Source organism: Phascolarctos cinereus, unplaced genomic scaffold (genome assembly GCF_003287225.1).
Source record: "Phascolarctos cinereus isolate Bilbo 61053 unplaced genomic scaffold, phaCin_HiC Scaffold_5;HRSCAF=322, whole genome shotgun sequence".
In the NCBI taxonomy this organism is placed as follows: domain Eukaryota; kingdom Metazoa; phylum Chordata; class Mammalia; order Diprotodontia; family Phascolarctidae; genus Phascolarctos; species Phascolarctos cinereus.
In genome coordinates this window covers 55,617,261-55,643,232 of record NW_027555958.1, presented here as the reverse complement: position 1 = coordinate 55,643,232, position 25,972 = coordinate 55,617,261, and positions in this window count along the sequence as shown.

Sequence of the window (25,972 nt, the reverse complement as noted above, 5' to 3'; positions counted from 1 at the left end):
CTCATCTCATTTTCTAGAGAGGAACTGGGGCCCGAAATCGCAGGCTGGTCAGGTGGCAGATTGGGACCTAGAACTCAGGTCTCTAGGACTCTATTGCACCAAGCAGTGCTCATTCAGTCAATATTCAACTAAGCACTGGCTAAATGGACAGCACCATGGGGGATACAAAGATCTGACAGGCATGACCCTTGTCCTCAAAGGAAATAGGACAAGCAAGAAACAAGGTAAATGTTTAAAGAACAATGCAAGACAACAATAGAAGACATGTCCCCGGCTGTATGTTATAACTTGTCAAGTAAATTATAGCTGTCTATGCCACTTAGTGGCTCAATTATTCCCTAAAATGAGAGAAGTACTTCCTCCCTTCACTGCAAGGGTGGGGGACTATGATGCTGAATGTTGCATATACTGTCAAACACAGTTGATTTATTGGTTGGCTTTGCTGAACTGGTTTTTTAATTTCCTTTTAAAATTTCTGTTGCAAGAGACAGTTCCCTAGGGAGCAATATATTCAGAAATAAATGTGATGCAAAAGCAAAAGGCATCAATAAAAATTAAGATAAAATAAGAGAGGTGCAGTGGAAAGAACACTTAGTGTTAGGCTCACCACAGGTCAAAGAATCATCATCATTGGATGCATAGTATCATGGAAACAATGAACATGAACTCAGACAGGCTTCAAGAGATAGTGGAGGGTAGAAGGGCCTGGAGTGCATCGATGGTCCATGGAGTCATAAAGAGTCAGACATGACTGAATGACTGAACCACAACAACTAGAGCTATGGGAAGATTGACAGAATCTACCAAAATGAGCTGAAGGAAAGGCAGTAAAGAGAAAAGAATCCAAAAAGGACACCATATTGAGCTATTAATCAGATCTCAATGCAAAGTCAGGGCTCTGCAAACCAGTCGGCAGGGAGCTGCTGAAAGAGGCAGAAAAGGACAGAGAAGAGACCAAAGCAGAGAAGACTAAAGAGACAAAGAAATCAAAGAGGGGAGAAATTAAGAGACTGACAGACAGTGGGCCAGAGGATTAAGAGAAAGAGACAGAGTCATAGACAAAGCTTCAGAAGCCATATTAGGAGCAGAGAGAGGGGGAAATGGAAACAAAAAGAAACAGAAAAGCCATAAATTGGAGAAAAAGGAAGATTAATGCAACTCCAGAAATATTTTGGGTTTCTTTGCCCAATTCCATATTTCTGTCAGTGTTACATCCATTTTTCCTGTCTCCTACAATAGAAAATTCATATTCCCCTTCCTTTTTCTTCCGGAATAAAGAGGACACAGGAGACCACGCTGGAGAATCAGTTGGAGGAAATGGGGATTTTTATCCTAGAGAAGACTTTCTGGCTGTCTTCAAATATTAAAAGATTGTTATATGGAAGAGTCTAGACTTGTTTTGCTTGGCCCCAGAGGGCAGAACAAAGAACAATGTGTGAGAGTTGCTAAGGGGCAGATTTATGATGGATGTAAGAAAAAGTTTCCTATCACTTGGAGCTGTCCAGCAGTAGAATAGACTGACTACCATAGGTACAGAGATGACAATGGACTCTCATCACTGGGGACAATCAAGTAGAGGCTGGATGACCACTTGTGAGAGACCTTGTGAAAGTGACATGTACTCAGCTAACTGTAGGATTAGATGGTCTCTTAGGGTCCTTCCAAATCTAAAATGTTATGATCATTCAACCAATAAACATTTATTAAATGCCTACTATGTGTTAAGCACTAGAGATTAAAAAAAAAGAGGTAAAAGATAGTCCCTGCCCTCGTGGAGCTCACAAAGTAACGGAAACTCTATGATTCTATGATTTCCAATCTATCACCAAGTCCTGTCATTGATTCCTTCAAAATATCCCTGAGCTTCGGGAAGGAGAATGAATGCTGTCATCGCTACACTAAAGAGTATATCAATCTCTTCCTCAATGGCTCCACTCACCATCCCTATGATTTTCCAAAGCAAAATGTCCCTCATTGGCCATCATTCTACTCTAAGTGATATCTCCTCTATTAGGATACAAGTTATTTGAGAACAGGCTCTCTCTTCACTTTTGTTTTTGTATAACCATAACTTAGCACAATTATTAGGTGCATGGTAAGCATGAGAACATTTTGTTTTTTGAGGAGAGGCAGACCTGGATGTGATTTCATCTGTATGGTAAGTCAACAAGAATTTATGCCTACTGTGAGCCAGACACTGGGTGGGGATACAAAGAAAGGCAAAAAACAGTGCCTGCTCTCAAGGAGCTAGTCTGATGGGTGGGACAACACACAAACCACTACGTACAAACAAGATATAGATATAGATATATACCTACATAGTATATATATGTAATGAATTGGAGATAATCAGTACAGAGTAAGCTCTAATATAGAGCTCCCCCATGAGAAAACACCTTCTACCGGTGTAGATTGCCAATTATCTTGCAATTAATAGTCTTTGATAGTTGCTCGGGAAACTGAGAGGTTAAGAACTTTCTCAAAATTAGTTCTAGGCACACTTGAACCCAGGTAGCCCTGACTTGAAGCCAACCTCCTATCCACTCCTTCTTCCCCTATGTACTGGGGAAACAAGACAAAAAAGGAACAATTCCTCCCCTTGAGGTGTTTACATTCTGCTGGTTGGAGGCCAAGATTGCCTTGTATCCTCATGCCCATGCTGCCAAAATTGCAGACCAGTTTAGGGACCTGGCTTGTTTTTCAGCAAGTGCTGCAGAGTTCTTCTTTCCTTTGTTGGCTGAAGTCTTGCAATCGACTCAGGCTCTTAGCAATAATTTTCCATTTAGTCATGACTAGTGGCACTACAGTTCCCTTCATCTCTTCATTCTGGTCTCCCTCGAAGAGATAACTGGTAGCCCTTTTACTCATTTGACAGAGACTGATGAGAGTACTTGCAGCCCCCCAAAGCTTGTATCACTCCAGAACCAGCCAATGATGATACAGGGAGGTCAGGGGAGTCAGAAAGAAAGGGAAGAAGAGGAGACTGGATTGAAATTCAGCCAAATATACTTTGGGTAGAAATCACAGATGGCTGGGTGCAGAAGTAAAAAAGTAAGACATTAGCAATAAAACTAGGAGAAAGAAGACCATGGCTTGGGGACAGGGGAGAAGCAGATACAGAAAGCTAAAGAGGCAAACACAAAAGGTGCCCATTAGTTTGTTGATTCAGAGGGAAAGACAAATGCTTATATAATCCACCCAAAAAAAGGAGGCTTGCTTCTCATCTTTGTTCCTACTTTGGCAAGAATCAGAGATAATTTCTTATGTCAATTATTCTGTTTGGCTCTCTTTTGGTTGGCTTTGGGGTGATGTGGGGGGAAGCAGAGATATAGAAAAGTTATAATCAACCCTCAGTCATCCATACTACTGAAGGAGGGAAGAGGCATAGATAATACCCCCCAAAAATGGATTATCCCTGAATCATTTCTATTGGACTTTAGGAACTATTAAATCATTTATTGTTATATTCAGTTTAGCCCAATTGTAAACCTTGTTGGAATGCACCAAATATAAGGCCTTGGGACAAAAATGGGAGGAGCCTAGAAAGATGTGGACTGGCAGAGACAAGCCAATCTGGGACTGGAATGGGAAGCCCACCTTTAGCCTTTGGAAGAGAAGACTTATTGGGATGAGGGAAGTAATAATTGCTTTCTTCAAATCTTCAAAGGATTGTCATATGACAGAGGGATTAAACTCTGCTTGGCCTCTGCAAGAATCAATGGGTGTATGTTACCAGGCTAAAAATTTCAGTTCAAAATAGTAGGAAAGCTTCCTAACAGCTAAAGTGGTCTAAAAGTGTGATGGGGCAGCTAGGTGGCACAGTAAAGTGCCAGCCCTGGAATCAGGAGGACCTGAATTCAAATCTGACCTCAAACACTTATTAGTTGTATGACTCTGAACAAGTCACTTACCCTCTGCCTCAGTTTCCTTATCTGTAAAATGGAGATAATAATAGTACTCCATGAGTTGAGTTAGAATCAAATGAGGCAACATATATAAAGTATTTTGCAAACCTTAAAGTACCATATAAATCATAGCTATTTTTATTAGACTATGTCATCTCTGAGACTCCTTCTAGCTCAGCAATTCTATGATTCTGTGATTAATTTCTTTTTAAATATACAAAGTAAAAAGTCCACCCATAACTGAATTTTAGAATAGGGACTTGGACCTGTGATTTCATTGGTACACAGAATTCCCAAGTGAAGAGACTCCCTCTACCTATGCAGGTTGGCACCTTCCATGCAATATATGGCCTGGAGCACTAAGATGTTAAGTGACTTGCCCAAGCTCACTCAACCAGACTACGTGAAACGTGTGACTTGTACCCAGATCTTCTTGGGTTTGAATCTGTCTCTATACCCATTATGTCAGGTTACCTCAATTGAACCTTGACTTGATATAAAGGAGAATGAAATCAACTTCAAATAAAGTGAAATCAAGGTCAGGAGTGGGTGGTGGCAAATGGGCGAGAAATTAAATGTGATGCAGTAAACATTTAGTGTAAGTTCTCATCCTTTTCTACTCTCCTCCTAGATGCTGGTCATTGTCATAAAAAATTCAGTGAGTTCTTCTTAAATGTAAGGCACTGTGTGCAGGGCACTGTGCTAAGCACTGAGTACGTAAAGAATCAAAAAGCATGGTTCTGCTCTTTAGAGGCTTGCCCATTGTATTTGGGAAAATAAGCTTCAGGCATGGTAATGTAGACATATAATCTCTTCTACTGGGGAGCCTGAGGCTGATGGTCCACTTGAGATCAAGGGCTCTTTGGTGGGTTAAAACTGATTGGATATGCACACCGGTGAGCCCCAAGGAGGTGAAGAGGGCATCAGACTGCCTAAGGAGAGATGAATCCTCCAGTGTCTATCCAGTGTATAGCTTGCTTTGTATATATTTGTGTGTGGTCTATCAGACTGTAAACTCCTTGCTTTTTTTTGTTTCCCCAGCACTTAGCACAGTGCCTGGCACATAGTAGGCACTTAATAAATGTGTGCTGATTCATTAATTGGTTGCTGATGAGTCATGGCTGTGAGTGACCACTGTACTTCCAGACTGGGCAAAATAGGAAGACTGAGGAGAAGAAAATAGTGAAAAGGAGTAGGAGAGGGAGAGGTAGAAACCTAGACTAATGAAAAGAATCTGGGACTTGGAAATGGGAAACCTGGGTTCCACTTATTACTTATTTAGAATATATGCTATGCAGTTGGAAGAATAGACCTTACAGCTAGTCCACCAGTATATATGTCTTGGACAGACATTTCAGATGGACAATTAACCGGGCCAAGAATTAAATACTATCTTTGACAAATTACCTGTCTGACCTTCAGTAAGTCACTTAACCTCCTTTGGTTTCAATTTCTTCACTTGTAAAATGAAGGGGTTGTGCTAAATTATCTCTGAATTGTCTCCTTTTTGATTCTAGATCTATGATTCCACGAAAAGGAGGGAGAGGACAGAATCGATTGCATTTAGGAAACTATACATCATTTCCAATAACCCTAAGTTTCTCCTCAAAACAGAAACCCACATTTTTAACATCAGTATTCTTCCAGAGGTTCTATATGGCTTTAAATAATGGAATACCACAATTTCCAAAAAATCAAAATTGTGAGTTACCCAAAAGGTAATTGACTGCAGTATATTGCCAACAATAAATTGTGCTCAGAAAGTGATGTAAAAGATTCATCAAAGAAGTATAAGGGTATATGAATGGAAAAAGAATTTGTACAGTCACGTAGTGAGAGCAAGGGATAATAGAGGCAAAGCCATATAATGTTAAGAGACCTCAAGAAGGCCCCCAGCACATCGTGTAGATATACTCTCTATAGGAGAAATTTCAAGGGACATGGACAAGAATAGCAGAGGATGGGAAGGTATGGATAGATTTCAAGGGAATATACACAGAGCCATTGAAGTACTAAATTACTAGGCATAAAGTACTGTGCTGAGCACTGGGCGTACAAAGATAGTCATGCCATAGGCCTACTTCCCAAGCCCAGTGCTCAAGAAGCTTATAATTGAATGGGGAAAGGGAAAATATGAAAAATATCCGATTCCAGAGAGAATGAGATGAATGCAGAAAAATAAAAAAAGAAGTCCAGGCTAATACCTATAAGAAATTTTTGGGGAAAGCAAGATTACTTTTCCCTGGGGGATGGTCTTGGAAGGAAGAATGAGAAGGTTTCATGAAGAAGATGGAGACTGACCCAAGCCTTAAATGGAAAGGAGAGATTTCAATGAATGGAGGGCTGCATGAGCAAAGGTGTGAAGATGGCAGAGACAGGTTGAGCATGGGAGTTAGAGAGTAGTCTACTTGGACTGTAATCAAGAATACTAGAAGGAAATAATGAGAAATAAGTCTGAACAGGTAGGCTGGAGCCAGATTGTAGAGGGCCTGGAATATCAAAGTCAGGAGTTCATACTTTATTTAGAACATAGTAGGGAAGGAGAGTCACTGAAGATCTTTTTTAATAGAAAATTATATAACATAATGATAGTAATAACTGACTCTTGTATAGCACTTTAAGGCTTGCAAAGATCTTTACGTACATTATATCATTTAATCCCCATAACAGCCCTGTGAGGTAAGTATTATAGGTATTATTATCCCCATTTTACAGACACGATCACAGTGGTGCATTTGGAAGATTACTCAGGCAGTCATGTGGAAGATGACTTGGAGAGAAAATAGACTATAGACATAAAGACTAATTTGAGAGGTTATTATAATAATCTAGGTTAGAAGAGTTAAGCTTTCAAAATACAGGAAGCTGCAGAGAGACTGGAAATCAGGAGCTGAATTCTCCAATCGATGCAGAGGTTTAAAAAAATCCACAATGAGATCTGGCAGCTGATTGGATGTGGGGATGGAGAGAACAGTCAAAGATGATTCTAGGATTATGAGCCTAAGGCTGGGAGGAGGTTAGTGAAACTAGCAAAAATAGAGGCTTTAGGAAGAGAGACAGGCTTGCCTCTCCACCAGAAGTAAAGCAAAAAGACAGGAGAATCAAAGACTTCTGGAATCAAGAAGGAAACCAAGGCAGCCCAACAGGTATTAAGTTTTGTTGGCACATAAAGAATAATATCTAGACCCGGAGCCCAGGGTGTTTACAAGCTGGCAGCTCATTACCCCCACATTGCTGCTGTCTGAGAGGCCATTAGTCCGACACTAACCAGGGCTTTTTCCAGAGTTGGCTCTTTTTTTCATTTTCCAGCAAATGCATCTCATCCTCCAACCCCACCCCACCCTCCAAGCCAGACAGGTAAGCTCAGAGTCATGCTGAAGGGTAGAGCCATTGTGGCTACCACCATTCATTGCAATTTAAGTATTTACCAAGTAGCTCCTCCACATGTAAGGCACTGGCTAAAATACAAAAATTAAAGATGGCACAGTACTACCCTGGGTTAACCAATAGGATTTTGGAATTTTACAGATAGGATCATAGCTTTAGATCTGAATGGTACCTTAGAGGCCAGTGAGTGCACACACACATACACATATACACACCACATTTTACAGATGAGGAAACTGAGGCACAGGGCAATTAAGTGACTTGTCTAGAATCACACAGCCAGTGTTTAAAGTGGAATCTGAATCCAGATCTATCTGCTTCCACAACCAGCCCCCTATCCATACTGCCATGTTGCTTCTCCTTACAGATCTCTTCTTCGAGGTCTATTATTCAACTGAAAGTAATTTAAAATGATGATTAACCAGTGGTATTGGGAGGCTAAATACCAGGAATAAAGGGCTTAGAGAATATCAACAGGTCATAAAATCATAGGATTATAGAATGTTAAGAACAGAAAGGCACCTTATGAGATCATTTCAGCCAATCCTTTTATTTTACAGAGAAGACTGAGGCCCCAGGAAGCTGATTGATTTAGCCAAGGTTACACAGCTAGCCAGTGGCAGTAGCTGAACTAGGATGCAGGTCTCCTGACTCCCCCTGACCCTAGTGCACCTACTCTTTCCCTGAATGTACTCTTGGAGGTACCTGAATGAGGAAGTTTTAAAGGGGAGGATAGAGAAGAGAGAACCATAGGGGTATAGAGACACAATCTATGGTCTTCCCTTTCACACTAAGGGATCTACCTGTCAACAATTATTTACTGACATTAGACCCACTATGTGCCCAATACTATTCCAAGCATAGCCATAAGAGGGAAAAGAGAAGGGAAGAAAGAGGAATGATTTATGGCAGCTGGGTTGTCCAGTAGACTGAGCATCAGCACATGAAGTCAAGAAAATCTGAGTATGAATTCTGCCTTAGCTCCTAGCTGTACAACCTTGGACAAATGACTTAATCTCTTCCAACCTCTGTTTCCTCAGCTGTAAAATAAGGGTAATAATCATATCTATTTTACAGGGTTGTTGTGAGGATCAAGGGAGATAACATGTAAAAACACTTTGCAAACATTTCGCACTCTACAAATGTTAGTGAGGTTGATGATGATGAATGTGTAAGGAAAGTACAAGTGTCCTTGGAATCTATTAAGAAAAAACTGACAGGAAATAGCCAACCGTGTGGCAATGATTTCAAAAGTAATAAGATTTCAAAGATATGAGAGATGGGCAAAGTCTGGAGTAGTCTGGGGGAGCTTTATGGAGAAGAGATTTAACCAGTCTTTGAAGGACTGACAAGATTTAGACAGGGGAGAATCGTGATGTTCATTATTTTAATTGTCTTATTATTAGGTTCTGTTTATTTACTCACTGATTCTGTGCTAAGAATAAAAATTCTACATACAGTATTCTAGGATATATGTTGGCTTCCATAGAGAAGTGGCACCATGATGCCAAAGTATCATGACTAGAGCTCAATGAAATAAAACACACTCAAAAGGAGGCAGGGGTGGCCATTGGGCGAGAATGCAGAACTGAGAGCTAACTGGTAGATCCACAAGTCCAAATACCCTTTAACAACAAGGGGCATTAATCAATAGAAAGCAGCTGAGTCGAAGAGGCATAAAAGGTCCCTGATTCTCTGGTAACCATAGAGGGGCGCCACTTACTCAGCACTGCCTCCCCAGTAGTGCATGTGAAAACTGACCAGATGAGTTTGGGATCCTCCAGTAGGTCTAGCTCTACCTGGTGGCTAAAAAGGCTAAAAAATAAGAGAAAGGGCATTGAGGGAGGTGGATAGATGCTAGGCCGAGATGGATACGTTTGCTCAGCACCTGTAAAGAAACTTGTACTCCAAGATGGAGAAGGAAGGTAAAAAGTACTAATATGAACACCAGAAACTCTATTTAGTGGCCTGGCATCTGGGAACAAAAGCGCACCTTTTATATAGCACTTTGAAGTTCCCAGAGCACTTACCTCTCAATAATCATGGGAAATAAGTGGTTTAAATAACACTGTCCTTATTTTTAGATAAAGTTCAAGGTTAAAAGGCTTCCCCATTGTCAATCAGTAGTGTCAGTGCTGAGATCCAAATCCAGGTGTCCTGATTCTGAGCCTAGTGCCTGCCCCAACTCTGAGGAGGCTGCCCAACCTTCTAGAAAAGGCCAGACAATTACTTGAGCATTAGCATTAGGAGAGTAGCAGAAGGTAAAGGGTGTTCTCTCACTGGAGAATCTCAGATAAAGGCTGACATGACCACTGGTTATATACTTTGTAGACAGGATTCTAGTTCAAGTATGAAAGGGATGAGATAGGTCTGAGGTTCCTTGTAACTGAGATTATAAGATTCTATGAGGTTTTTTAATGAATCAAATAGCCAGTGGGCTCAGAAAATGTTTCTTTTCCTGATGTTGCAAGTCAATTACCAAAAAGCCTTCTTGAGCCTAACCCAATCCAAAAGGAAAACATGTTTCAGCCTTCTTGACTTCCACCCACCCCAAGTTTTCACCCCCTTTTCCCCCAAAGAAGTTCTCTAATGACACACATGATCTCTCTAACAAGGGTTTATAGATTTATGGGATGAGGGCAGAGATATAATTTTGGCAATAAACATTTTCCATCTGGAAGCTGCTTTTCTCCTCCCACCAGTGCTGGGTTTCTTGTGATGCTGGTTCATAAATGATTCAGGCCCTACTTTTTGCAAGGCTGTAAAACCCTCTCGTCCCTTTGCTTGGTAGCATAAACAGCAGCCTGACGTGAGAATTTAATACCCAGTAAAACTTTCAGGTTCACAAACAAAGGCAACATAATAAAGAAAACCCAAACGCCATGGTCAGCCAGTGGTATCTGCCAGGCTGGTGGTGCTGGGGGAATGGAAGGGGGAGCTGGGGCTGAAGGAAAGGTTAAGAACATTCTTTGGGGAAGGGACTTCCTGAAAGAGAGAGCTAGCACAATGCAGAAAACATTTGTTAAGAACCAACTGTGTGCACTCTTGTACTATGTGCCTGGAGTTACCAAGTTTAGTTAAAACTCAATTCCTCATAATTTTCATTCTCCTTTTTTCCTAGATTTAGTTCAAGAGTAAAAAAAAAACCCTTCTCATAGGGGAGGAGATTAGGGAATAGCAGGGGAGGAACAGCCCAGACCACATAAAAGTTGGGCTAAGAGGGAAGAATAACAACCCTTTTTACCCACATAGCATAACATCATAATACCACTGCTACACAAGTCTCATCCATTATCCTGGTGATAATGGTTCAAATACTTGAGGACAACCAGCATGTTTCCCCTAAGTCTTCTCTTCCTCAGGCTGAACATCCCCAGTTCCTTTGACCAATGTTCATATGGTATGAACTCAAGGTCTTCCACCATACTGGTTCCTTGCTTTCCTCTTAATGGTCTCTAGCTTATCAGTGTCTTTTCTAAAATGTGATGAGCATAGCTGAGTAAAATACTCCTGATGTGTCCTGACCAAGACGAAAGAACTTTGCAGTCCTCCATGGCCATCACTGTATTAGAAGGAGCTGATGTTCTATGATGGCTTTTGCAACTGTACCTAAGGATTTAAGCACTGTCAGTTGCCTACTTAATGACCTCCAGTGGCCACCCATTGACCCCTAAATCAAGTAGAAATTCCTAACCCCAGAACTTTTGACAATCTTATACTACTCCCTTCATATAGTATCATTCCAGTCAAACTGAACTGTTCTCTACAATGTATTCTTACTCATCCTCCTCCTCACTTCTGGGACTTTATTCATGCTATTTGCCCCCATGTCAGAAAGGATCCCACCCCAACCATCACAGTGAACAGAAATTCCTATTTTTCAGGCCTTACTTATTTTTTATCTTATTATTTTATTTTCTTTTTCCCCAGTTACATGTAAAGACAATTTTAACTCTTTTTTAAACTTTGAGTTCCAAATTTTCTCCCTTCCTCCCTCCCCACCCCACCCCCAATGAGAAGACAAGCAATTCAATATAGGTTATACATGTGTACTCATGCAAAACATATCCATCATGTTGTGAAAGAAAACACAAACAAAAAAACCTCAAGAAAAATAAAGCAAAAAGAAGTATACTTCAATCTGTATTCAGACACCATCAATTTTTTTCTCTGGGGATGAATAAAATTTTTCATCGTAAGTCCTTCAGAGTTGTCTTAGATCGTTGTATTGCTGAAAACAGCTAAGTCATTCACAGCTGATCGTCTTACAATATTGTTGGTACTCTGTACATAGTATATTTCACTTTGCATCAGCCCATGCAAGTCTTTCCAGGTTTTTCTGAAAGCATCCTGCTCATCATTTCTTATAGTACAATAGCATTCCATCATAATCACATATCACAACTTGTTCAGCCATTCTCCAATTGATGGGCATTCCCTCAGTCCTTTGCCCCAAGAAAAGAGCTGCTATAAATATTTTTGTACATATAGGTCCTTTTCCTTTTTGTTTTTTATCTCTTTTGGGATACAGACCTAGTGGTACTACTGCTAGATCAAAGAGTATGCATGGTTTTATAGCCCTTTGGGCATAGCTCCAAATTGCTTTACAGAATGGTTGAATCAGTTCACAATTCCACCAACAGTGTATTAACGCCTCATTTTTCCCACATCTGTCATTTACCTTTTCTGTCCTATGAGCCAATCTAATAGGTATGAGGTAGTACTCAGAATTGTTTTAGTTCGCATTTCTCCAATTAATAATGAGTTAGAGTATTTTTTTTTCACGTGGCTATAGATAGCTTTGATTACTTCATTTGAAAACTGATCATATCTTTTGATCAGGACCTACTTATTGCAACGCAGTAAAACATTCTCGTTCTTTTGCTTGGTAGTGTAAACAACAGTCTGATACTAGTAAAACTTTCAGGTTCACAAAGAAAGGCACCATAATAAAGAAAACCCAAATGCCATGGTCAACCAGTGGTATCTGCTAGGCTGGTGATGCTGGAAATGGAGCAGGGGTATGGGACTGTGGATACACAATATTGCATACACTTGTCAGACAAGGTTCACTTAATGAGGGTTCCACAGTGGGAGGGTATGAATGAATGAATAAATGAGTATTTACTAAGTGTTTACTATGTTCCAGGCACTATAATAAGCATGGAGATATAAATACAAAAGTGAAAATAGTACCTGTCCTCAAGGAGTTCATATTCCAATGGTGGAAGGCAACACACAAAGAAGAAAAAAGGTGGGCATGTATAACCGTGGAGAAGTGGCCTGGTCCCCTGGTTCTGGGCAAAATCAAGCCAAAGCTCAACTATCAGAGCTCAGGGACCCAGGGGCAGAGTCCAGAAGTAGAAAGATTAGGATGATCAGAGTACAGATGGTACAGCTTGGAAATCACTGGGAAGTATATTAGGAAATGACTGTAGCTACAAAAGGCATCAATAAAATTTAGTTTAAAAGAAAGGAAATAAAACAGCACTCAGCTTCAATAGCCTGGATTACACAGTTGCTTTTTTATCACTTCATTCTTTTTATATTCCCTTTCAAAACCATCCTGGCTATTCAATTTCCTCATAATAATAATTCACATTTATAAAAGCACTTCAAGGTTTATAATGTTTTCCACACAACACTGGAGGTTAGATAGAATAACCGTTATTATTCCCATTTACAGAAGAGTAAAGTGACCACCCAAGGTCATATAGCTAGTAAGTGGCACAGCTAGTCTTGAACTTGTATCCCCTGCCCCAAATCTAGTATTCTTTTATCACACTGTGCTACCACCAGAATCATAGATGTTAAGCTATTAGGTGGCAGAGCCAGGATTTGAACCCACACCTCCTGACTCAAGTCCAATGCTGCATTTCAGCCAGATGATGAGGAGCCGACTGGAAAGCTACTTGATTAAGAAGAGTTGGTTGCTGTCCATTCTCAAAGAGGACCAAAATGGCACCACTATGTTGGAATCAAGTTACAGTGTGGCCAAGAGTGGCTGGTCAGACCAATACAGCTCAGAAGGCTCTACCACAGGTTGGTCACAAATAGTCCACATGAACATTTGGAGTGGAGCTGTCTCTAAATTTGTGCAGTTCATGTTTCTTTTCAGCTACTGCAATTCTGCTTTGCTCATAGAGAACAGAGTCTTCTTTGATGTGGTTATACCATGCTGGGTGGTCTTCTGCCAGTATCTTCCATGACACGCAATCAATTCCAAAGTTCTTTGGAGAAATCTTGAGAGTGTCCTTGTCTCACTTCTTCTGACTTCTATGTGAGCACTTTCCTTGTGTGAGTTCTCCATAAAATAGTATTTTAGGCAAACAACCGTTTGGCTCCCAGCTGGAACCCTACAAAGAGTTCTGTTCAAAGCAGACTATAACCAGACCCAACATTAACTGGGGAATATTTAGATTTGGTGTCACAGAGCATGCAGATCAGCACTTTAGAATTCATTAAAAAAAAAAACCCTCTGGCTCTATCAGATAGTAAAGCATTCTATTAGGTAGACAAACATAGACTTACAGAATAAGAAGGTACAGGGAAAAATTGTTTCCAAGGGACACGTTCATTTCCCAAGCATCATTTGGGAAGGAGGTAGACAAAATGAAAAGTGTCCAGAGGATGGCCAGAGGAGGGGTGTTGAAAGGACTGAAAACTATTGTATAAAGATTGGATGAAAGAAGTAAAGATTTTTAACCTGAAGAAGGAAAGACTTAGAGGAAACATGATGTCTTCAAGAATTTGAAGGGCAGTCATGTCAAAGAGAGATTAGACTTAGTTCAATTCAATTAAAAAACATGAAGTGCCTAATATAGGAAAATTATAAGAGCTAGGAAGACAGAAAGAAGCCAGCCCTGCCCTCAGAGAGTCCAGATTCTACCATAAGCTTATTTACATTTGGATTTGCTATGCTAAGCAATAACAAGGAAAGGTTATTCAGCAAGCATGAGACATTGAATCACTTGGGTGAAGCTTCCTTGCTTTGGGGTTGGCCATGTTGGCCTGTTGGTCAGAAGCCTAAGGGATAAGTCCCTTATTACTCATGAGTAGGTTTTTATACTTGGATCATAAGGAAGCTAAGTCAATGGTTTAAAGCTTAGCCCACCTTAATTGGGCTTGCATTGTGTATATTTGTACGTGTGTTGTCTCCCCCTTTTGACTGTAAGTTCCTTGAGGGAAAGCTTCTTTTTGTATCCCTAGCACTTAGCACAGTGCCTGACACAGAGCAGGCACTTGATAAATGTTTGTTGATTTATTGATTGATGTAAATAGAGCTTCATCACGAAGTAAATATGGACTAGTTAAAATATAGAATAAGTTGCTTCCGGAAGTAGAGAATATTATCTCCAGGGGTGTTTGAGTAGCACCTGCTCTGAAGGATCCTTTGTCAAAGATGCCTTAAAGTGGATTCTTGGTCAGATATGAGGCAGACTAGATGATCTCTGGGGTCCGGTCGACTTCTGAGGTCCCGTGATTCTGTGACCCATTTTCCTTCCTAATTACCCAGTGGCTTTCTAGCCTTACATCTATGATCCTTTGATAATAATAACAACAATAACAGCTCATGTTTATACAGTGCGTATTATGTGCCAGGCACTGAACTACGTGCTTTACAGTTATTATCTCATCCGATCCTCCCAACTTTGGGAGGTAGATGTTAGTATTATTCTGATGTTACGATGAGGAAACTGAGGCAAATAGTGGTTAAGTGGCTTGCCAAGGTCACACAGCTAGCAAGGCGTCTTCCTGACTCAAGACCAGAATTCTATCCACTGCACCAACTAGCTACCCCTATGATCTTGGAGGGAGAGAAAATTCCATTGAATTCAACATTTATTGAACACCTACTATGTGGAAGGCACTGGGCTAGATTATAAGGATATAAAAGGAGGGGAAACGGAGCACAACCTGTACACAGAGATGTAAAAACAAGAGAACTCAAGGAGAAAAAAAACAACAATAAGAGGGATGAAATGAGGCCTTGAATAAGCCTCTGAGCTGGGTCTGTTTCTACTGACAAAGAAGGAAAACCCCCTGGATTTTTCAGTCAGGTGAACCAGGTAAGGGAAAACACCTACTATGTGCTGGGCACTGTGCTAAGTGCTTTACAAATATCATTTCATTTGACCCTCACAACAACCTCAGGAAGTAGGTGCTAAGTCAAAGAAACTGAGGTAAACAGAAGTTAATGACTTGTCCAAGGTCACACAGCTAGTAGGTATATGAGGTCAAAGTTGAACTCAGGTCTTCCTGACTCCCAATGCAGCACTCTAACCACTGCTCCACCAGCCATATGACCTCAGGAAAATCGCCTATAGACGCATCAATCCCTTCATCTGTGAAATAATGTCAATACACTATTAAATCATGAAGGCCCATTTAGTGATGTGAAAACTGAGTTAGAGTTATCTGACCATTATTAGCTGTGTAACAATGTGAAAAATCACTCATCCTCTCTGCACTTCATTTTCTTCACCTGTAAAATGGTAATAATGACACCTGAACTACCTACCTCACCTCACTGTTGGATGGAAAGTGCTTTTTTAACTGGAAAGTGCTAGATAAATGGGACCAGTTAGCATTATGGTATAACTCTCTTGGGTGCCATCTGGGCCTGTGAGGTCACCTGTATATTGTGTCCTTTGCAAGAAAGGGAGGCAGCAGTAATGGTTTTGCCCCTCCTCCACCCTGCACCCCAGACGCTGTCCATTTCAGAAGAGTGCTGAAGAACCACGAACCTGGATTTCATCCAAAGAAGCAGCAGGTGAAGAGTCTGCTTTTTCTTTGGACTCCTTCTAGAGTCTGGGGAGAGCGTTAGTGAGAAAAAAAGATTCTCCAGCAGGGAACAAAAAAGCAAAGAGCCCTAGAAGTTGGAACATAGGATCAGAGGATTTTAACATCAAAGGGTCTAACTCTGGCCCAGATGAGAGGCTCAGTGGGAGAGCCAGGTGGGCACATTTCCTTTCTTGGATTGCATCTTTTTATTGAAGACAGTTTGAGAGTGCCCTTCAAGACTGCAGAAATTATGCAAAAAAACCCTTTCCAACTATTAAGAGGGAACCAGTTGGTAACAACTTCTACTGGGGACAGAAGCGTGTCTAACGTTTAGCAAAAGCATTCTATTTTTCAATTATCTGCCTTGTGAATATGCCAATATTCCAGTAAATACTAGACCTTATTGTTGTGGGCGTTCCTGCCAGTGATTCAGGTCACAAATCATTCATGCTTTCCCAGGTTGTGTGGCTTTCATCTGTGCTCTCCCATGAAGTCACCACAGTGAGGGCCACCTAACCTACAGCAGCAAGCCTTCTTTCCTCCAGTTTTCTTCACATGTTGTGGAGTCCTTGGGCTGTCCATCAGATACTAGGGATACAAAGAGTATTTGATGAAAGCTGAGTTGGGATTAATCATCTATCCATGAGCAGACAGCCTTGTGTATTATCTGCAATAAACTGTTAATGACAATTCATTTTTGACTCACCATCTAGTCCTCTCCTGGGCACTTTCCCATACCACTCAGGTGGCATGCACTTGGCCTCAAGAATATACAGTTACCCCTTCCACATAGCAACTTTCCCCATCATGGTTTTGATATATCATGAGTTGGCATACGAAATTAAATGGGAATTTGGGGGGGAGTTCTGTGGAAGCTATAGATGACAGGAGAAGGCCAGCAGACAACACAGAGCCTATGACCAAATATTTAACCCAAATTTTACAACAACGTACTATAAATAAATACCCCATAAAAGAAAAAGAAAAAATTCAGACTTCTTCTCTGGTACAAAGGGAGGGCCAAGAAATTTTATGCAGATTTTCCAGATTGCAAGGGGAGGGGGCCATGCCCCTAACCCATGCCATGTGGAAGGGATAACTGCATACCAATTTTTACTCCCCTCCTCTTAGCTTTTCTCATATTGTTTCCCTACTCAAAAAGGTCTCTCCAGTCCTCTCTCTTTCTCTAAGTTCTATTCTCATGGCCCAGTTCTGTGCGCCTTTACAGGCTGTCCCCAACTCCTGACGTGCTCACCCTCCTCGCCTTTGCCTCTTGATTTCCATGGCTTCCTTCAAGAATCAACTCTGGAACCCTGTAAGTTAGTACAACCCCTTTGGAAAGCATTTTGGATTTGGGCAAATAAAGGACTAAAATGTCCACACATTTGACCCAAAAGTCCTATTATTAGGCTCATACCCCAAATATAAGAAGAAATGATAAGAAGAAAGTCCCCACATGCACCAAAATATTTATAGCAATGTTTTTTGGGGAAGAGCAAAGAACTGGATGCAAAGTATATGCTCATCAGTTACAGAATGGCTAAGTAAGTCCATTATGTTAATGTCATGGAATATTCCTGTGTCTTAAGAAATGATGACTATAATTAATTCAGGGAAGCATGGGAAGACTTAGGTAAACTGATGAGGAGTGAAGCGGTGGCAAGAAAACAATAGACATAGCAACAGCAATGTAAATGGGAAAAAATGAGCATTGCATAATAACTACAAAGACCAATCATGACTCCAGAGATGAGACAGGAGAAGACATTCCCTGCACCCTCATGCCCCCCAACTCTCTTGCAGAAGTGGGAGATCCATTGCATATATTTTCAGACTTTTTTCAATGTATTGATTGGTTTTGCTAATTCTTTTCATCATTTTTGTCTTTAAAAAAACCTTCTTTGACACATTGTAAGCACTTAATAAATATCTGTTGACTGACTGTCTTCCACCTTCATTCAAATTCAAGGCCAGTAAACATGCATTAATGTGAACTACATATATATATGTATGTATGTAGTATATATATATGTGTATATATGTATGTATATACGTATATATGTACCTACTGTGTATAGGTTATATACTAAGAGAAATCAAATGTCCAGAAAAGGAATTCAAACTTCACTGTGTAGTCAATTGGGAACCATCGAAGATTTTTGATGGGAGGAATGACAGTATCAGGTCTATCCCTTCTCCCAATTGCCCTCTGTGATTTCTCTTTAATTTGACCTCCTGCTGTTTGCCTCCCACTATTATCTCTTTAAGTTCCCATCCCCCATCCCCACCTGTCTCCCTGAATTGGATTGTAAAGTTCCTTCTGGGCCAGCTACTTTGTCATACTGAGAGCTCCTTCTGTCCCTAGAACCAAAGACAGTACACTGCAGCACTAGTGTTTAGTATGTATTTGTTAAGGGTGACAAATATTTGCCTATGCAAACAAGAAATACAGGAGTGGTTGTCATTTAAAATGTCACATTACAAACCAAACCATCCATAAATTCAGTTATCACTGGGGGAGAGGGGGAAGAGGAAGCAGAAGGTTTTTTTTCTTTTGAGAACAGCCTGCCCTGTCCATACGATACTGGAGGATGCACATGGTTGAAGAACCAGCATGGCCAAGTGATGACAGAGGATGCTGAGGTAGGGGATTTGAAGGAGGGCCAAGCAGCCAGAAAACATAAATGGCACAGGGTGCCGTTGGCCTCAGCTCTCCTCCAGTGTTCAACTCAGTCTTCACCTTAAAGCCCTAGTCTCAGCAACATCCATCTTCATTCTACAATGGCCACACTCATCCCCCAGAATTGTATGGACAGAACATCCACTGAGAGAGGTGTTATTATATATACACACATGGACATGTATATATGTAATATATTTGTTGCTGTTCAGGCTTTTTCAGTCATGTCCAACTCTTCATGACACCAGTTGAGGTTTTCTTGGCAGAAATATTGGATTGGTTCACCATTTCCTTCTCCAGGTCATTTTACAGATGAGAAAACTGAGACAAACACGGTTAAGTGACTCGCTCAGAGTCACGCACCTAGTAGGTGTCTGAGGCCAGATTTGAACTCAGATTCTCATGAAACAGGGGCGGCTAGGTGGCATAATGAATAGAGCATTATATATATAATGTATAAACAATGTCTTTATTTCAACCAATTAAAGCTTAAAACTGTACTAAGAGTTTTGGGACACTGTGTATGTGTGTGTAAGTATGCATGTTCTATATTAATAGTATATGTGTGTGCATGTTTACACATGTACAATTATATGTATAAATGCACATACATATGCAAATTGTTTAAACCTATATGCACATACATATACATGTATACTATTAATAAAGATGAAATTAATATGGAATCTTTTTTACAAGCCATCTACAAATATCATCTCCTTTGATTTCCACAATCATTTATGAGGCATTTATTATGTACCAACCACTAAGCAAAGCATTGAGCATACAAATAGAAAAAGCCTGCCCACAAGAACTTACATTCTAAAAGAGGAGACAATATTTACAGGGTATCAGTGGCCAGGGAGGAGTGATTTGATTCACTAAGTTACAGGGTTAAGTAATCTTATACCTGATTATACATCATGGCTGTCATGAGGATTATGTGATAATCTCATAAATAAAGTAGAACGTACTCTGGACTGGAAAGAGATAGGTATCAGAAGACTAGGTTCTAGTTACAGCTCTGTCACTTATTAGCTGTGTGACTTTGAGTAGCCCCTATAACCTCTCTGAGCCTCAGCCTCCTCATCTTTGAAATGGGAATAATAACACCTACCTTATCTAACTTCCCAGGGTTGCTTGAGTTTCTAATGAAACAACAGATGCTCCCAGTTCTCCATATCGAGTCCTGATGTCTTTCCTTAGCTTCAGCCTCATATCACCAAGAGCCTATTGGACATTTCTAGTTAAAAGGCATCTCAAACACAGTATGACCCAAATAGAACTCATCTTTCCCCCTTAACCCATCCCTCTTCCAAAGTTTCCTATTTCTGCCAAATTCATCACCCTCCTCTCATTCAGCCAGGTTAGCAACCTTGGTGTTACCCTTGAGTCCTCACTCTCCTGACCCCCACAGAACAACAACCAATTGCCAAATCTTGTTATTTCTTCTTCCACAACATCTCTCCCATCTGTCCTCTTCTCTCCACTCACACAACTACCATTCCAATTCAAGCCCCCATTAACTCTTGCTTGGACCATTGCAATAAGTGCTCCTGACTCCAGTCTCTTCTACTCCTATCCATCCTCCACACAGTTGCCAAAGTGATTTTCCTAAAGCACAGATCTGACCATGTCACTTCCATACTCAATAAACTCCAGTGACTCCCTGTTATTTTGAAGATCAATTTTTGAAAATTCTTCTGTCTGGCTTTTGAAGCCAGCCCTTCTCAACCAGGCCACATCCTGCTCTTCCATCTTTACTACATATCACTCTACTTTATGTCCACTGGAATCTAGCCACATTCTTCTTCTCGTTGCTTTTCATATGAAACCTTCCATCTCTGGACAGTATGTCTTTGCCTTGGCTATGCCACTTGCCTGGAATGCAATCACTCTTTACCACTGCCTCTCATAATCCCTAAGGTTCCTTCAATGCTCAGTTTGAATACCACCTTCTACAAGAAGCCTTTCATGATCCATTAAATTAACAGTAACTTCCCACTTCTAAATTACCCTGACTCTATTGTACCTATTTTGTGTATATATGTGTGTGTGTATATATATATATACATATATATGTATATATATATATGTGTGTGTGTATATATATATACATATATATGTATATATATACATATATGTATATATCATATGTATGTATATATGTATGTGTGTGTATGTGTGTGTGTGTGTGTGTGTGTATACAGCTATCTATGAGGATGTTATCTCCCCTGAGCGGGCTTGTTCACTCTCATCATTGTATTTCCGGTACCTACCTTATGGTAGGTGCTTAACACATATTTGTTTATTGATAACACTTTGTAAAATGATATAGTGTCATTCAAACATAATGTATTATTATCATGTTCTCCTTTTCACTGCAGACAAATTTATCTTATGCAAACATGAGCTTTGGGGATGCTCAGGTTATAATGAATCAGAAATTGAGGACACCAGGTAGAACAAAAAGAGAAACCAATCTGGCAATGAAGACAGTTTGAAGGCCAGGCTTGGGGACCAATAGAAGAAGTGACTAAGGGAAAAAGTTTAGAGAACAAGAATGATAAGCCAAGAACCAAGAGACTGGGGGCAGGGCAGACCATTGTCAAACAAGATCACCTGCCATCATGCTTTAGGGCTGTCTTCTCATTCCCACCCCAGAGTCCCCTTCAGCCTTTGCCGAGTTCCTTCTGGAACCTCCATTTTGAGAAAGGGCTCAAACCAGCCATCCTTGGCTCTTTGAAAACTACCTGTCCCACTCATTTCCCCTCTCCCATTAGAATGTAAGCTCCTTGAAGACAGGAACTTTTCTCTTTTTTTTTCCAATTACATGTAAAAACAATTTTTAACATTCATTTTTTTACAGCAACATTGTACAATGACTGACTTTGTTAGACTTATCTCTTCTGAGCAATGCAATGATGTAAGACAATTCCAAAAGACTCATGATGGAAAATGCTATCCACATCTAGAGAAAGAACTGTGGAGTCTGAATGTAAATCGAATCATATATTATTTTCACTTATGTTTTTTGTTTTTCCCTTTTGCTCTGATTCTTCTTTCCCAACATTACTAATGTGGGAATAAATATTAAAAAATTTTGTTACTTTAAAATTTTGAGTTCCAAATTCTCTCCCTCCCTCTCTCCTGTCCTCCCTCCTTGAGAAGGCAAGCAATTTGATATAGATTATAGATGTGCAGGACTGTCTTTGTTTTGGGCTGTACTTATATCCCCAGCACTTAGCACAGTGCCTGACACACAGTAAGCATTTAACAAATGCTTGTTGAATCAATTTGACTCACTATGGCAATTGTTTTGCATTAACTGATTATTTTTGTTAAAAAGAAGGGCTCAAAAATCAGTAAATAATTGGAAAGGAAAAAAGACATCAGTAAAACTTATTTTAAAAAAACAAGAGAGTAAAGGGATGGTGAGAAAGAGAAACTGAATGAAGAAGTGGGGGATGGAAAAATGGGGGGGGGGGCTGAATTCAAAGCAGGAGAAGAGAGAGCAGCAGCTCCAAAGAGCCAAGCAAGGCCGAGCATCTCAAGAGAAATAACCTGGTTACCAAAACCAGGGAAGTGTACTCAGCTCAGGAGGATTAGAGCAGTTGTGTGCTTGTGAATGTTTAACAATCAGCTCCCCAAGGGGGAGGAGGAATGTACCAAGACACGCTTTTCAGTTTAATGTGTAATATTAACATTTTCTCCATGATTTTCTTAAGTCTAGACTGTCAACAACGCAATAAATCGAGCCTCTGGTGTGTAGTGTTTGCTGATTTTGGAGGTGTAAATGTTCACACTGAAAAAAAATCACCCTTTAGGAGATAGTTCAATATGGTTCCCAGCACAACCCTGACTCCATGGGACATAGTAGATGAATTTTTGCTAAATAGAATTGAAGTAGTAAAACCTGGCTTTGAATCTTCCTCCTGTGACTTCTGCTCCTCTATTCTTTCTACTAATGATGCTGCCTCTGTGTAAGGATCCCCTAAAACTTGTATCCTAGAGGTCCCTAAATCAAGTCCCAGGTGTAACTACCTAGTTCTAGGTAGATTTCAGCCCCTGATACTTTTAGTCTGAGACGGTCTTGACCCCCTTTCTCTGAAAGCTTTCCACGGGCTGAAATCCTGCTTCCAGTCCAGACCTTTAATAACTGAAGTCTCAGAGCCACTGATTAATTTGCCAGGGAAAGAAAAGCCCTGGCCAGTGGCCATCCAACCAAGGTCGGGATCACATACTTAAGTGGGGCAAGAGTGGTCCAGGCAGAAGGATTAATGATAATGATTGAATATTTTATAAGCAGAATATTGTGTATTTTCCAAGACCAAATGGAATGCCATTTTTTTTCTTTGAGAGACAGGGGAAACGTCATCATGCTTGTTTCTATTCAAACCACACATTCTAGTGTGGCAAGAAAGATTAATGGGCTAAGAGGGGCTAAGGGGAAGAAGGTGGGGGCAAGGATCAGCCACAGATTCTTCTTCATTTCATATTCTCCCTGCTACTCTGCCTTCCTACCATGTAGCGTCCTCTACCTATACCACATTTCAAACTGCAGACAGATTAGAAGCTTAGTACCCCCACACACACCCTGCTAAGTACCCCCACACACACCTTCCCCCTTGCTGCTGTCCTTCAGAATGCTGAGAGAAAAAAGGTCATCTAGTGCAGATTCACCCAGCCCTGTGCTCTCCAAGAAGGAAAGAAAATGAAATTGGAGAAGCAGTCATAGTACAGTGGGGAAAAAAGCTGCCCCTGGAGTGAGAAGCCCCAGGTTCTCTGATGCTCTGATGAATTAAGCCCAGAGACCTCAATTTCCTCATCAATCAAATGAAGGACTAGGCTACAGAGCCTGGAGTCTTTTCTAGTTATGACTACAATTCTATGATTTGGCCCACCCCTCTGAGAACCTCAGTATCTCCGGTCTTTGGCTTTTTGGGAAGTCCTTCTTACTCTCCTATTACAATTTAGAACATGATAGTTATAGGATCCCTTGATTCTCAATTTGACCATGAGGAGAGTTTTGATCTCAGCTGGAAAGAACTTTGGAAATTGTCTAACCTGCACTTTTCCTTTTACAAAAGAGAAAACTAAGGTCTAGACCAGTGAAGGGCTTCACCCAAGGTAATACTGATAGCTTGTGGTGATTCTAGTCCAAGAACCCAGATTACCCGATGCCCAGTCGAAAGGTTAAAGAGGCAATCCCATCTGCTTTGCTCTGGTGATCATAGACTATTAGAGTTGGTAAGGCACCATAAAGATCAAATAATCTGACCCCTACATTTTTCCAGTTTAGGAAACTGAGGCACAGTGACATGACCAAGTTAATATAGATAGTAAGGAAGGGGTTGTAAGAATTCCATGATTTTATTTCAGCTCATCTGCTTCCAGAGCCCATGTTCTTCCCAGGACACTACACTATCCCTCACTTCTACAGGCTTCAGTTTCCAGGAGATTCCTTGTCGTTTTTCAGTCATGTCCAACTTTTCTTGATACCATTTGGGGCTTTCTTGCCAAAAATACTGGAGTTGTTTGCCATTTCCTTCTCCAGCTCATTTTACAGGTGAGGAAACTGAGGCAAACAGGGTTAAATGACTTGCCCAGGGTCACACAGCTCAGGTCCAACTGACTCTAGGCCCAGAGCTCTATCCACTGAGCCACCAAGCTGCCCTAAGAGGATTCCTATTCCCCCTCTTCTGAGTACTTATTTCTCCTCTACTAAGGTTCTGAAAGTGCTTTAGGTTAAAAATTTTATGAAACCCACCAGACTATTGTGGCCTCCTCCACCTCTCTGTAGCATTGTTCATTTGGGCAAATGGAACCTTTTGATTAGAGATGAAATAGCAAAAGGGCCCCTTCTCTTCCCAGGGCCCTCTCATATGCTCCAAGGCCACCCACATGCTTTGTTAGTTTGCATTTGCCCTGCAATCTTTCATACCAGTTGACTTTCCATCCCAAATCCCTTCTCACATTAAACACAAACCCACACACTCTGTCCCATTTTCTTTTGAAATAAATCATAAGCCCATGCCAGAAATGATTCGGGTGTTCTCCGGAATTTGTAAACAGCATTAAAGTCTTGTGGGAAATGTCACAGAGTGTTGGTCTGAATTTATTAAGTAATTTCTCAGCTTAAAATATATCTTTCCAGGCCACCGTCTGACAACATTTTACCTCTAATGGAATTTTATCCACTTTTGGTCACTGAGCACACTCCCATCCCCAAACATGGATTTCTAAGCTCCTCCCCAGCTGTTGTCCGAGCAGCCCATGCTGGTGTAGGATTGAAGGATATGAGAACTTGAAGAGACCTTACAGATCATTTCATCCAACAGCTTTGTCCTATCAATTACCTCTGATGCCCAGAAACAAGTAAAGACTGGTCAGACTTCACCCAGCTAGTTTGTGGCTGCGTCTAAGACAACTCACTTACTTCCTAGAAAGTAACGATATAGTACCATGAGAGAAACAATGTGGTTCTCTCCATCTACAGCTCTGCCTAGTTTCTACTTCATGAAACAATGATCTAATCTCATCATCATGCTGCTAACTCCCGCCTTGGGCACCACCTCCCTCAGCTCCTCTCCTCTCTGAAGGGCTGGAGGGTAGAGTGCTAAATGTCTCCCATACTTTCCTTTATAGAGGGCAGAAATTGGACTTTCTAGCTCATTCCCTCTCCATCTGCTCTTCTTTCTGATCTCACCTCCACAGAGCAAGATGGCCCTGTGCTGGTTACCTCTTGGTATTCCCCACCCTTTTCTTTTGTATGTTCTCTTTCCCCATTAGGTTGTAAGGACTACATTTCTTCCTCTTATTTGTATCCCTAGTGCTTAGCACAGTACCTGGCACATAGTAAGTGATTAATAAATGCTTATTAAATTGAATTGCAAAGATAATTGGAGTTGGAGTTAGAAGACCCAAGTTCAAATCCTGGCTCTCCTATTTAGTATCTACAAGAAAGCTAGACTCCATGCATCCAAGGTCCCTTCCACCTCTGCTGTTGTTGCTGCTGTTGTAGGGCGTGTTCAGGGAAGACTAGTACCTCTGGTGTGAAGGCTGCTGAGCCCTTTCAGGGCCACTTTCCACCTTTGGTGCCCACCTGTTCCACCTAACTCTCACTTAGGTTACTGTTGTTGTTTGTCCTCTGTTCTTGAAGAGGACCATGACATTGGGGAAATGATGCCTTGATTTGCAAGTGAATTGGATTTAA